We start from the raw sequence: 14,502 nt of genomic DNA, 5'->3' as shown, positions 1-14,502 counted from the left end.
ATCTTTTTTTTTCCCACCCAACGTGGTGGATATCTTGATTTTGTGATCGTCGTCAATCTCGAGTCACATCGCCTGGGGTATGAAACCGAAACCTGTACATTAATGCCAAGTAGTGAGTGAAAGCAGGTATTTTTTCTTCTTTCTTTCCTTCACTCTCTCCCTTTCTCTCCCTCTTTGTTTCTCCAACATGTTTATTGGTTTGGTGATCGGAGTCAGTTTTTTCTCTGGGCAATCTGGTGTTGACGATGATTTTGGTACCTCAGAATGGTATTGTCCTGGCCTCTTCTAGTGTTGATATTGTGTTTCCAATTTATCTCTGGATGATTGATGTATGGTAAGCTGATTGATATGGATCTAGTTCTAAGGCAAAACAAAGATAGTGGGGTGGTGATGCCAAGTCTAAGGCATGTGGGATTAAAAGATATTACTTCTTGCTAAAGGCATCCATACTATAAGATGTTAAATGTTCAGTTACATCATTTGATCATTGTGCAGTATTTCGGTGTAGTGGTTCTGATTCTTCCCTTTCAATTGGATGGTTGTGAGCTCAAATACCACCATTGCACTAGTAAGCATCATTTGGCAAGCTATTAATCTTCATCTGCCACTCTCCACCCAGGTGTTACATGGGTATTTGTTAGATTACATTAATAATCTTGACATACTTGACTATTCATTGCTGGAAAATCCTCAGGATCCAATATCTTGTATTGTGATAATGAGATATGATTTTGAGCTGTTGCTGTGGAAAGTGAGAAAATGAAATCGTAAGAAATGTGTTCCTGACTGTAAAAATAATAATTAATGATAATAATGTTTATAGTGCAGTTGCTATGTGCATTTCTCAACTGCGCTTAATACTTAGTATCATATTATTCCCCTGGCCATAGCGGAGCTGCCATATCAGCGTCAAAGCGTGCAGGAATAAATTCTACTGGTTACCCATTTACCTCACCTGGGACGAGTGCAGCACAATGGGGGTAAATTTCTTACTGAAGGAAAACTCACCGTGGCTGTGATTCGAACCCATGTCCCTCTGATTGAAAGATGAGAGCCATAACCACTATCAATTACTTAATCGTTCACTGTTTGAAATGATTGTCCTAGTTTCATTTGGGTTTGTATTTATTCAAATCATTTTATTAACCATATAAAAAATATTTTAATACAATGTATTGAAAAAATCATTTTTTATTAACCATAATTTTTTTTTTTAATACAATGTATTAAATATAACATGTATAAATGCATACATATAGCAACACATACAACAAATAAATATGATTTATACATTCATGTAAAAGAAAAATCAACATATGGTAAGAGGCAACCAAAAAGATTAAAATCTTGTAGGCAGGTTTTATGCTTTTTTTCATATTTTTAAATAAATAGAAACAAAATGATGCAAATGAAAACATTGATTTATAATTTTGCTATTGTAGATGTTTTTGAAAATACAAGAAAATTGTTTGAGGTTCTAACCTTTATCTCTATTCAAACTGAAGTTCTAAATATGGTTTCATCATCCATTTGTTGTCTTTGGTAAAGTTTATGAAAATATTGAAAATAAACTACATTAAGGTTTAAAAATATGCTACTATTACTACCACCACTACCACCACCACCACCACTACTACTACTACTACTACAAATTTACTACTACTACCACCATCACTACCACCACCACCACTACTACTACTACTACTGCTTCTACTACTGCTACTACTACTACTACTGCTACTACTACTACTACTACTACTACTACTACTACTACTACTACTACTACTACTTATTCTTATTCTTCGAACTTCTTCTACTAATACAACTGATACTACTACAACTACTAAGTACTATTTCTACTGCTCCTTCTATTTCTAATACATGTACCCCATGTAGTACCTCTAATCACAATGTTAACCACAACAGCCATATTTACAAGTCCTGCAATTGATGTCCATTATACTTGCCAGTTACTTGACAAACTGATAATTGAATTGCCAAGTTCAAGCATACATGTTTATACCTGGGGTATCGTACTTCATGAAGGTGAATGACAGAAGACGAGTGCCTGATATTACTGCGATCATCATGTTATCTCATTGGCATGCCAAAGTGATGTGACGTGACGCACCTTGAAAGCCGACCAGCCAAGCAGAATTGATGGGGTATTTAGATCATGTGACACCGTCAGATCATGTGACGGTCCCCAGTACGGAGGTCATTACCTCATGGAGCGCATAGCTGCTGTCGTCTTTTCTTACGTATCAATTAGCGTTGGGTTTTGGGAGGTTGGAGAGGAGGGCTGCAATGACACAGTGAATACCAGAGATACCAAGGTTGGATACCTGAGACCATGTTGACGTTTGGTTGTAGTTGATGATGATGTATGATTGTATTGGATACACACACTCATACATGCATAACCTGATTCTACCTTCTATCCAGGGGTGGCTCTGAGAGACTGCAGGAGGCTGCTGGTACTGCTGATGTATGCCTCTGTTCTGTATTGTGAGGCATCCATTTCTCTTGATGATGTGCACCTCTGAATGAACTTGTTCATCCCTGTACTCTTGTTGATTGCCCTTGTATTTTTGTAGACCATAGTTTAGTTTTCATATTAATTTCAATATCAAGGCAAAAATCTGATCACCAGATTTTGACAGCAAATCTCGCCTGAATTGTTGTAGGGCCTTTCGAAGAGTGGCCAGTTCATCACTATACCAGAGAAATCACATTTCACCTGATATTGAGAATCATGTGAAAAGCATTCATAAGTGCTGCTGATATAAATGTACACTGTCAAGTTTACCACTGGACTCAGTGTGTCCTTGGGCAATTTATCTGTGTCTACGAGTGACATCAATTGGACGTTCCCATGAATGCTCTCCTGTTGATGTTAATTAAACTTTCTGGTTCTATTTGATCATCCACCAGAACAAGGTCTTGTAACGCAAAGAGAAAAAGTAGATATTTATTGTTTATTACAGACTGTCAGTTAAGTTTAATAGTAATTTAATTATACAATTATTGATGAGGTCCATATATTGTTTTGATGTCTTGGACATTTGGAGTTATCCATTGATGTTGCTGATCCGGGGGGGGGGGGGGGGCACTCGAATTATAGCATGATACCTATTTATTATCTCCAATAAAAGATAACAGTCTTGTAAAAAGAGCATATGATGTGTCGCTTCATTTTAATAACGGGTTCCAAAATTACATACGAATATTATTAAAACAAATCGGCTTCCTTCATGTGTGGGAAAACCAGGGAACCTTCTCAAAAAGAGCACTTCTGTAAGCAATTATGAAAAAACTCAATGATCGTTATATAATATCATGGAAAAACAGTCTCAACGATAACACCCAACATTCCCATGACCAATGCAATAAACTAAGAACCTATGAAACACTGAAAAAAAATTATAAGATTGAAAATTACCTACTATTAGATATTGAAAAGACGCACATCACTAATTTTGCAAAGTTAACAATAAGCAATAGTAAACTTATGATAGAACAAGGTAGATATAATAGGATTGCTGTAAACGATAGAATATGTCCTGTTTGTTCGACTTATGTAGAGGATAAATACCATTTCACTGTACACTGTAAGGCCCTCGAAGAACCCCGAAATAAATAATTTAACAAGTTAAAGGAGGTACTGCCGGATTTTATGAGAATAACTAACAAAAACAAATTCCAATTGATCTAGGTATGGGTGTATTAATGTTTAGGTATATTATGTATGTGTGTGTATATTTATGCATTGATATGTATCTCGCATCTAACATTTCATCCAAGATTGGTGTTTTTTTCTCTTTGTTTTTTTTTCAATTTTTTTTTAATACCTCGTTGTTACTATGTTATGCTTAAGTTGTATTATTTTTTTTCTTATGTTTCTTTGTTTTTGATGATGATCCTTCAATGTCAGGATTTTATATCAAACTTTTGAATTTGAATTGTATGCCACTTACTCACAGAATGAGAAGAAGGGTAGGGGCAAGGGACAGATATACAGTAGACATTGGGATAATTAATAGAGTCATTTAAATGCAGAGAAACAGACAGAAGGGCAGAGAGAGAGAGAGAGAGGGGGAGAGGAAAAGAAAGAAGAGAAGAAAGGAGAGAGATGGGGTGACCCAGGTGACCCACTTTACCTAGGTGAGGTAAATGGGTACCTGGAAGGAATTAATTCCTTGAAATGCTTATGTGCTTTAAAAGGGTAATGGGCTAAGCCTAAGGCCAGGGTAATCAAAGAGTCCCTATGAAGCACATACAGATGCTAGATGATAATGTGGCATACTGCTATTCCCAGTACAGAATGTATTTTTTTAGAGAGAGAGAGTGCGTGAGAGAGACAGTGTGAGTGTGTGTGCCTGTGAGAGAGAGAGAGAGAGAGAAAGAGAAGATACAGAGCCTAGATTTCCAAGTGACCAGAAGGTTGAGAGTGTTTGTGTCAAACAGAATATCATCATACGATAGAGTGTAATGATGGATGGAGATTGGAAAGAGATGGAGATCATTGTACCATTATAGAGTTACTGACCTTAGTTCTCTCACTGTCCTACATTCAATTTACCTTACTGCTTACAGAACAAAGTCTGTGATGTCTTCCACAGCTTGAAATTATGGTTCAAGATTTCCAGCTTTAAAGTCAAAGTTTGTGTTTGCTTTGCAGATGTTAAAAATATATTGCAAATAATTAGAAGTATTTTGATTAGATTTAACAAGAATCTATGAACAGTAATTAATGTTCTCTTTTAATTTTCGAAATTTCCACGTTTCGAATTTATTATACCTTTTTCATGTAGGGTGGATGCCGATGTAAAGACATTCTAAACTATAGTGCAGAGGGGAAAAAATATTGTTATTATTTTGATTCAGCAGCAAATATAATTACAAATATCTTGTAACATATTTTTAATCTCCGCAAATGCGTTGACTGTTGTGTTGGTACTTTATTCATTGTCTTTCATATGTTTTTTGATGTAAGAGTGTATGGATATAATTTTTTTCTTTCTGTCATCACATTGGCCTTGAACACTTGGTAGAGTGGATTTTCTGCATTAGTATTACAAATGACATCATTACAGAGTACCTTAAGATAAGAATACCACTTTTAATTTGATTATTGATTGATGAATGCAGCATTCCTTGGCTTAACTGCAGGTTAATTAGGTGCAACTGTTTGCTGCAAATTTGACAGCCTAGATATTTTAGTTAATATCTTTAATACTCACTCTACTAAAATTGATGGAGGCATTGGAGGGGAAGATATTTTATTCACGAATTGGTTGACTAAGTCCAGCATGATAAGCAAGACATGCAATGCTGCTGTGCAACATTCGTCAGGGCTGGAGGCCAACAACTGGATGTTTTGGTACCCATTTGTTTAGAGGAACACATGAAGCAGACTCTATTATATTCATTGGTCAGTCAGAAGTCTTTGGGGATGAAATAAGATGCAGGTTGGGGGGCATCTTCCATCATCCTGACAGATGCGATGTCTCATCTCCATTCTTTGTTTCCTTCTAGAGATTTCTCTGTAGGCTTTGTCAAGGCACCACATATAATAAGAGCTTTTATTTTGTTTGTGCCTTGTGTTGCTGGGAATTTTAAGAGTTTTATTGATCATTGAAGTTGAGTTTTTTTTTAGAAACTGGAGTCAACAAGACATTCGGTTCAAATCTGCATTGTGTCCTGGTGAGAAGAATAAGGTTTAGAAGGTCATTTGGAGAAATGACTTGATCGAAGTTTAGCAGCTCGTACGGTGGATGTGGCTGGATTCAAGAGCGATTTAGCTTCTTCAACCGAAAGCTCAGGATATCCGGCAAGTAGGTTGGAGATGAACTTGAAGTATGAACGCACCAGAAATAAGTTGCCCACGGGGTCAAGATAAGTTTCTGTGTATGTTGCCATGGAAACCATGAACACTATATGCTCAAAGACTCTGGAGAGAGGAATGTCTCATTGTCAGTGACATGGCTGACGGCGATCTGCAATACGAGCGGTCGACTAGGATGTACCAGCCCCGCGGAGTTATTTGGCTTAGTTTACTGCAAGACGAGAGGTTGTTATTTCGCCCGGTTGATATTTTTCCTTAATGCGAGGCGGGGCCATAATAGATGGGAGTGCTATAGAAACATCTGTTAAGAGAAAAATGACCCGACAATCAACATCATGGTCAGGTTTCCTCTATTGAGAATGAAAGTAGACAGCTGAGGAGTGTGGTATTCGATGGTAGGATTGCAGAAGTGTATCACCGCTGATGATATCGGATGCTGAGATTGAAGAACGTTTCACTCGGGACATTCAATCTTGAGACCGGGTGATGGAATATCACGTTTAAAATCGCGCCACTTTTCGTTCATTTCTCCCCTTTTGAGGGTTCGTTAAAAAGAAAGTTTTTAAAAACGTTATCGATGCAGCGCGTATATAGTTCGAGTCTCGAATCAGAGGCACCTCGATGTAAACGAATAGCATACCCCTGTCAGTCTACATCACAAAGTAATTGGTGTGGGATGAAAGCAGTATTGATTTACGCCGCGTGCGGATACGAAACCGCTCATAATTTCGATAAAAACAGCATCGAGAAAACAAGCGTCATATTGGTTTGCAAAGGGGAATGGTTTCAAATGTAGCGCGAGGTTCTCTCGGAGGATTAGTGGCGGAGAATTGGCGGGAGTTTGGTTTCGTCACTTGCCCCACGAGATGCAAGCTAAACCGGGCGCGAGAGAAACGATTCTTGGTTTAAACAAGAAAGACGATTTGAGGCCCCCTCTATAATCTGAAACCCCAAAAAGTGGTTTGAACCATCCCGGCAGATGCAAGTAAAGTGAAAACCTAGAATCAGAGCGTGAAGTAAAGTAATGCTTCCCTTGATTCTCTCCTGGCCGTCTCGTCTTTCCTTTCTACCTTTATCTCTCACTCTCTGTCCCTCATCCCATCATGTAGTCTGAGAGGAGGAAACTGATTGGGGGAAACTCGACGCGGTTTGCCAGACATCTCACGAGTCGTCGTCATTCGATGCTGGCAAACATGACATTTGAGACGGGCAAACTTTCCCGCGCTCTCCGATCTCCCTGACAAACTCCAAAATATTCAGCCGCGGATGCACATCCATTTGTAAGCCGACACTCCACAGTATCCAATACAACTCTGCTTTTGTGGATTGCCTCGCGAAATCCCTAATGTCCGACTTCTAAATCTTGCCCTTTCAGATGGCGTCCAACCAATCTCTATCTCTTTCCCCTTACTTTTTCTTCATGTACCTCCCTCTACCACGTTAAAAGCTGCAGGGGGAACTCTTCTATACTTACCTTTCATGTTTGGTTTTAGTATTGTTCTTCACTGATTTTATATTCAAATCAAATCGGTACCATTTTCAGATGTGATCTGGTTTGTTTTTACTTACAAGAATAGCATGTATCCGCACATATGCCTTCGTTTTCCTTGTATCACTTTACCTGATAATGATATGAATTTTGTTCCTTGTATTTGCATTTGGCCTTTCCTTGCACTTACAATCTCCCATTAGTCGCGAAATAAAAAAGGCCGAATGTATGACATCAATGATCTTATGCAACTTTGATGTAAAGAAATCTTTGAACATGAATATTCGAAGTTTCATTTTTTGTTGTTGACAAATGTTGTGTTCTTAAACATTGATCGTGGCATATCATTCAAACTAAAGAAAACAGAAACACACCAAATCTTCAAACAACAAAACCAATAATACTCGCTCCCATTGAAATTATTATTTTATTAATATGGCTCACTATGGACTATGTTGCATAAAAAAGCAAATATTTGAAATTATAGAATGTAAAACAAGAAGAAAGAAATATAGACAGGGGAAGGGGATGGGGGAGGGGGTTCTGACAGATTATGTGACGTAATCATTTTAATCGTAGAGAATAAAACGCCCACTCTTCCTCAATGAGGATGTAGTTTTGTGGTTGCGAACCGTATCGTCTCAGGGAAATGGATGAGGCCATTACCAGACACTGATAAGACACCTGAGGTGGATTCATGTACCAATCGCAGTGCTTCATCATCACTTGACAGTCGAATTATAACGGCTTCCAGATCTGACCCCAATACACACTCTCACTCTTACCGCCGGGGGCTATGTCGCCATTTACTGTCACAAGAGCGCCTGCTACACATGTGCGAAATTCCCCCTCATTTTCCCTTTTCCATCTCGTCCTTCTGTCCTTTTTGCAATACTCTCTTGATTTTGTAATAATAAAAAAGGTGCATGTCCTAGAAACTACTGACTGAACATCTTTACTGTTCTCCACCCACAGCTATACTTTGAAATACCAATTATCTTCTTAATTCTTCTTAATGTGGGAAGGGGATTACACATTCTCCCGTTTTAATGAAATTTGTTTTGCTGATTGTGTTTTGTCCTGCCTTTGGTATTAAGAAGTAGATTAAACGAGAATGTGGCAACTGCGTCCGGAGGAAGGCGTGTGGGTGAAACGTTATACTACCTGGTGAAGAAAGGGGAAACCCCCGCCTGTTTCCTTTCGCAAGTTTTGTAACGGATGATATCTATTTCTCTCAGGGTGTAAAATTGTTATGCTGTTGTGCAAGGCGAATGTTATTTGATAAATATTGAACGTCTTAAACGTTATCGAATCTTTCCATTTTGGTAATGTGAGACTGGAATTCAAGTTTATTCCTCACCTTCTACGACAGTATAAATGTACCAGATCACCCTTTCACTTTTTCGTTAAGCATAACAGATGGTACTAAACCAATGTACTGGTATAGAATATAGGAATCTATTGTACCTCTAATTACTCCCAAAGCATGTTCGTCTGAGGGGGGGGGGGCAACCCTCTCATATAGACTGCTGGAAAAAAAAATCTCTGAAATTCCTGGGGGAGTCCTGGGCGTGTTCCCCTGTGTTTGGTTCCCATAATCATGATCCCAGACTTTCTAACATGTCTAATGCTACCTTTTATCAGAATCTTTTATTCTTCTCACGATCACTTTTAATGAGTCTGTGATGTAAATCATTGAGCTCTTTTATTGTATGTTCCCCTATTTTTCGGAAGCCAATGCGAACGATGCGTTGTATACAAGAATGATAAATCCACCACCGTTCTTTCTCCGTGTACGACGGTCTCTTCCGATATACATTGACAATTACACGACAGACTCTTGTTGCTATCTAGGGTAGATATGGAACTATTATCTCAATTGCCGCGGGCCTGCAGAATAACCTCTTAAATAAGGTGAAGTGTATGAAATGGTTGACTGACTGGACTCAAGGTCGAAATACAGTATTTCTTTAGTTCTTAGGCATGTTTGGCAGGAATGTATTCTGTACAATGAAATCGGCAACATTTTGGTTCGTTGTGTATAAATGGATCTTCCTGTATCTCAATAATCTCATCCTGTAGATAATAGTCAAAATATTATTGTGCTCTCAATGATCATCACTTTATGATTGACTGTTAAACTCAGTCAGCAGCTAAATGGTTGTTGATTATACAAAGACGTTCAAAACTAATGTAAAAGACGCCTTTTATAAATTTGCTGTAGTAAAATGGAAATAGCGCTTCATACCTGTTTCAATAGAATGCTCAACTTTTATTAACAGGTACTTTAATAGTGATGTTCGAATTTGCCTAAGATCACGTTTTGTATCTCAAGGAATTGTGCTGTCTCAACCAAGATATTAATCAGACCACAGCTGCATTGTGACCGATATCTTGTTTTGCTGAAAAGGGGGTCTTTTGACATGAAATTGCATCATAATATTTTATTGCACTTCTCACTGACTGTGACCACTCTTAAATAAACATTATGAAAAAGGTCTTTGGGTGAAATGTGGAGAAACAATTCACACACCCCTCGCTATTATTACTGAAACATTCCTTCTACGTATACCATTAATGCTCATTATTTATTACTTTATTTATTACATCTTTAGATCCCATCTGTATCTTGTCCCTGTCTTTAATTTTTGGTATCAGTTTTATACTATTCCCGTTACTATCTTTGCACCTTTCTTGGGCGATGACTTGTGTTGTATTGCTAACTGTAGCACAGAGTAGTTTTCGCTCACAGTTGGTGTGAAGATAAGATGTTTATCTTGAGGGTGTTCTGCGAACAAGAGAGCATTGCCCCCTCCTTTGAGTCCTCGTACCAACACGTAAACACTGATGTATCCTCAGGCAGACCCTAACACCTTGCTCTCCAAACAGCGTCACCCAGACGCTGCCTACAGCATCATCAGTCGGGTCACCACTTCATGGATTGACTCAAAGGGCGTCATATCAATGAAGTGAAAGAGGGGAAGGGTTATCATCAGGTTGTTGATAGTACAGGTTCCTTCCATCTATGATAAATCATCACCAACTTATTGAATGAAGAATACCAAACTTGTAGCATTTATTCTAGTCGTATTTTATCTCACTTCGTGCAGCTTATCATTCAATAAATAGTTTTAAGATATTAGCGTAATGCCTCATTTGATACAAGCTTGTCAGATCGAAGGGCATGCCAATATCCTTTGCACTCTTGAAGCACCACTCAGGCGTGCCATCTGCGCCACACTCCATGTGCCGCCTAGAGCCAGCAATTAAGCATCTTGAGCACAGGCTGCTTTTTGTCCCTAATCAGTGTCAGCATCTTTTTCATCGATGCTGACATCATCCCCTTCGGCGTTGTGTCGCATCCCAAAGTCAGTCAGTCAGCCAACGCCTGTCTCTTCCAAAAGCCCGCATGGGATATGGATAGACAGTGCCTGGAGGGGGAACCCCTACTCTGCATTTTCATATTGGAGCCCCCAAAGACTAATGATTGGGTTATGAGCTAGGCATTGAGAAGGCGTTATTATAATTCAGTCCTGTTATTTTTCTTTTCTACTGCAAATTTATCAAAATGTCAATTTTTCCTTATTTCATGTCGAAGGTTCGTAAATGTGTCCTAGATTCTTATTCAAAACATCAACACACAAGCACTTGCGCGCAAACACTCCCTGACATACACAAATTCATACACCCTTCCACACCACCCTACACAAAACCACACAGACAACATTTTACTCCAAGATTTATCATAGACTTCGATGTCACTTCGTCTTAATGATGAGCGAACGTCCATAAGATGGCACATCGTCGAGGGAGTCGGCTGTTGTTCTTTAGTACAAGTTTTGCAGTGGCTGCTGGTGAATACTTGATGATATCCTTTGGAAACCAGGCTGTCAATAACCTCCAATTGCTCCCTGAAGCCGTCAGGACAGGCGCCATTTTGAAATGATCTGAAGCTGGATTTAGCAGCTGCAGTGCTGTATTTGTCCATCTCGTGGTAGTTCCATGGAAATACATTCCTTTGAAGGGAAAAGAGAACAAAAACTTGGGACGAGACCCTGGTAGATTACTATCTGAAGTTCATTAATACTAGTATAGTATTGTCATAACATGATATAATAGTACATTATATAATGTAATAAAGTACAAGACTATATTGTATGTGCAAGCAATCATTTCCTTACTTCAGCTTGTCTCAAATTAACTCTGCAAAAGATTCCTGGGGGGGGGGGTCTAATTATAACTTCTTGATGAAGTACGATTCATAAATTCACAAAAGATCTGCAGCTGTTCTTTTTTTTGGTGTAAATTTCAGATACCTATTATTATTTTTTTGTTGTTGGGGGGATTCTTTAAGATCAGTGCCTTATAAGATCACATAGAATTGTGTGCCACAATTCTTTTCCAAATCGTATTTTCCTTTCATTTGCAGTTTTGACAGGGAATGTTATACGGTACATTGATTTTTTTTGTCCTGAAAAAAAGAGGAAATAATCATTAAAAAAACCCTGCTTCTTATGACTACGAGTCTGGCGCCTCCTAAGACAAGAAAATAAGTCAGTGATCATAGTTTGTGAAAAATATGCCCACTCAGTGTCTTGACGATGGATATCTATCTGCCATGTTGTAATAAATACTAACGAAAAACTGCCATGTGATCCGATTATGCGCGCGCCAATACTAATTTTTGCGGGAAAGTTATCCGATGTCATTTTCAGTCCAATGCGCATGCATGCTGGGCATAAGATATAAAGCAGAAGCTTTTGAGATATTTTTCCTCAAAATCTTAATAATGATGCTTTACATTGGTTTTCTAAATATTAGAGTAAAAAACACATATTAAAGCCCGAATAACTCGGTCAGCATAACTACACACAGTATGTCAATACAAAGTGCATAAAGTATTTCTTTTGCCATGCCGCTGTTAAAAGATTTTTTTTATTTTTGCTCACGTCGAGCTTTGGTAATATTAGAGAATACATTCAGTGCACATTATTTAATGGATTTTTGATTGAAGCGTGATTCCTCGGTGACTTTCTCCCCCTCTGTTGATCTCTCTTATTTTCTAGCTTTCACACACATTCAATCCTGCTTCTATGCTAGAATTCTACTCCATATGGATTACGTTGTTGAGACTTCTACACAATTGAAATAGAGTGTCGCATCGATTTCATGTTCTAAATGCTTCAGTCCTAGAACTAGGTCACCAGAAATTGGTATACACTCCTTATAATAGAGTAAAACAATCATAAAGTTTGAAAGGAAGCAAATTAAATCCAAGTCAAATGGTCGAGAAGGGGGGGGGGGGTATACATTGGCGTATAAGACATCAATATTAGCGCTGCATTCCATTGTAATGATGTTTTCAGATTTATTTGACTGGCATGCGATTTAAGTGTCCCTCACCATCAAGAAAACTGGGGATGCCGTTCAATGGAATAACATGGCTGCTATTATTTCAAGCTTTCAGCTTACGATAGCTGGCCTCTGCATTTAAATTCATTTGTTATTGTTTACATGAATTATGTCTATATATCTTCTTAACTACTATTCAATTGTCACCTTTGTAACTTGATCATTATGTATGATTGATTTTATATCATTGTTATAAATTTGTAGTTTTTATTTATTAATAAATGCAGAAATACCTGCGTTAAAAAATGAGCGATGATGGCATAGATGATGTGTCATCTATAGTAGATCGGAACTTATTGAAAGTACAAATCTCTTCAATTCAGTCATAAAACCAATTGGAAAACAAGAAATCATTATTGAGCTATAGCAAGCAAGCTATTCGAAATGATTACATATCATCGTCTGAGTGATAAACGAAGAAAAAAAAACGCGATTGGGTTGCTCGAGCAGGATATATTACACAACGAGTTGATATTGAAACTCGGTTCGGTGCCGCCGCGAATCGGTTGGCAATCAGCACCATTTAAAGGTAGAATTTGCTTTTCACAACAAACGATTTCGATCAGAAGTTTGAAGGGTTAATGTTATAATGTTTTGAGAATTGTGGTTCATTTAATCTTTATATTAATCAATCATTTATATATTTTATTTAATATAATATTATAATATAAACACTGAACACTGATTGCCTAATAGTACATGGTTCAAGATGTAAATAGTATATATGCCATAAAATCCGATTCCTTCATCGAATTATTTTGCTGTATAACATATCTAGATTAAACTGAGATGGACATTATTTATGATTTTATAGCCATCATGATTATCAATTTGTTGTGCTATAGTTTTCAAAGATTTAGTCCTTTAGCAAAAAAATAAAAATAAAATAAAAATGAGCTTCCTGATGTTTCAGCCTATTCAGCTTAGTTTTAGAAACTCAAAGAGAGTCAAATTGATCAGAACTAGTTCATAGTATCACATCACACGATATTTGAGTAAGAAAATCTTGAATGATTCATGTTCGCTCGTATCATGATAATTATAAGGGAATATCTTGGGCAACGTTCGAATGAATCGGATAATTTATCTGAAATGCTACTTTAATGGTGAATGATGTTGTAAGAAATGCCCGGGGATCTGTTCCCATGCATGTGATGCTATGAAAGTCACCGAGGGGATACATAAAACGGCACCTGACTGGCGCCCGATAGAGCAAGCGACAGCATCATCAGTCTCATATATAAGTTGTATGATCAGTATTCAAATCAAGGTTTGGGGGGGGGGGGGGTTGTACATTTTCTAACTAATTGGGGACCATGTTTGTCATAAATCACCGAATGCAACGTCGATGAGCATCATTTGTGAATCTGAAATTGTTGCTTAGATTCGACTGAAATTGAAATGGACAACTGAACTCGATGATGTATATTTATGACTGTTCTTTTTAAAATCGTTGTTCTCCACCTATATCATACTCATTTCTTAAATTGAATCATGGAATAAAGTCAGTGTTTACTAAAGGTCCCCTAAGAAAGTAAGTAAAAAGTTAAAAGCTTTCAGTATTGATTAATATCTTGTCTGGTGGCTGTGCTTTTTTAACATAAATGAATTATAATTGAACCAGTCATTTGTTCAGTTCTTGAAAGCAGACGACACATCGCGATACATCGCTCTACAGCTGTATTATAATTCAAATTAAAGGGATGGTCCGGGCTGAAAATATTTATATCTTGATACATAGAGTAGATATCAC

Source organism: Lytechinus pictus, chromosome 7 (assembly GCF_037042905.1).
Source record: "Lytechinus pictus isolate F3 Inbred chromosome 7, Lp3.0, whole genome shotgun sequence".
Lineage (NCBI taxonomy): Eukaryota > Metazoa > Echinodermata > Echinoidea > Temnopleuroida > Toxopneustidae > Lytechinus > Lytechinus pictus.
This window is presented reverse-complemented; position numbering follows the sequence as displayed.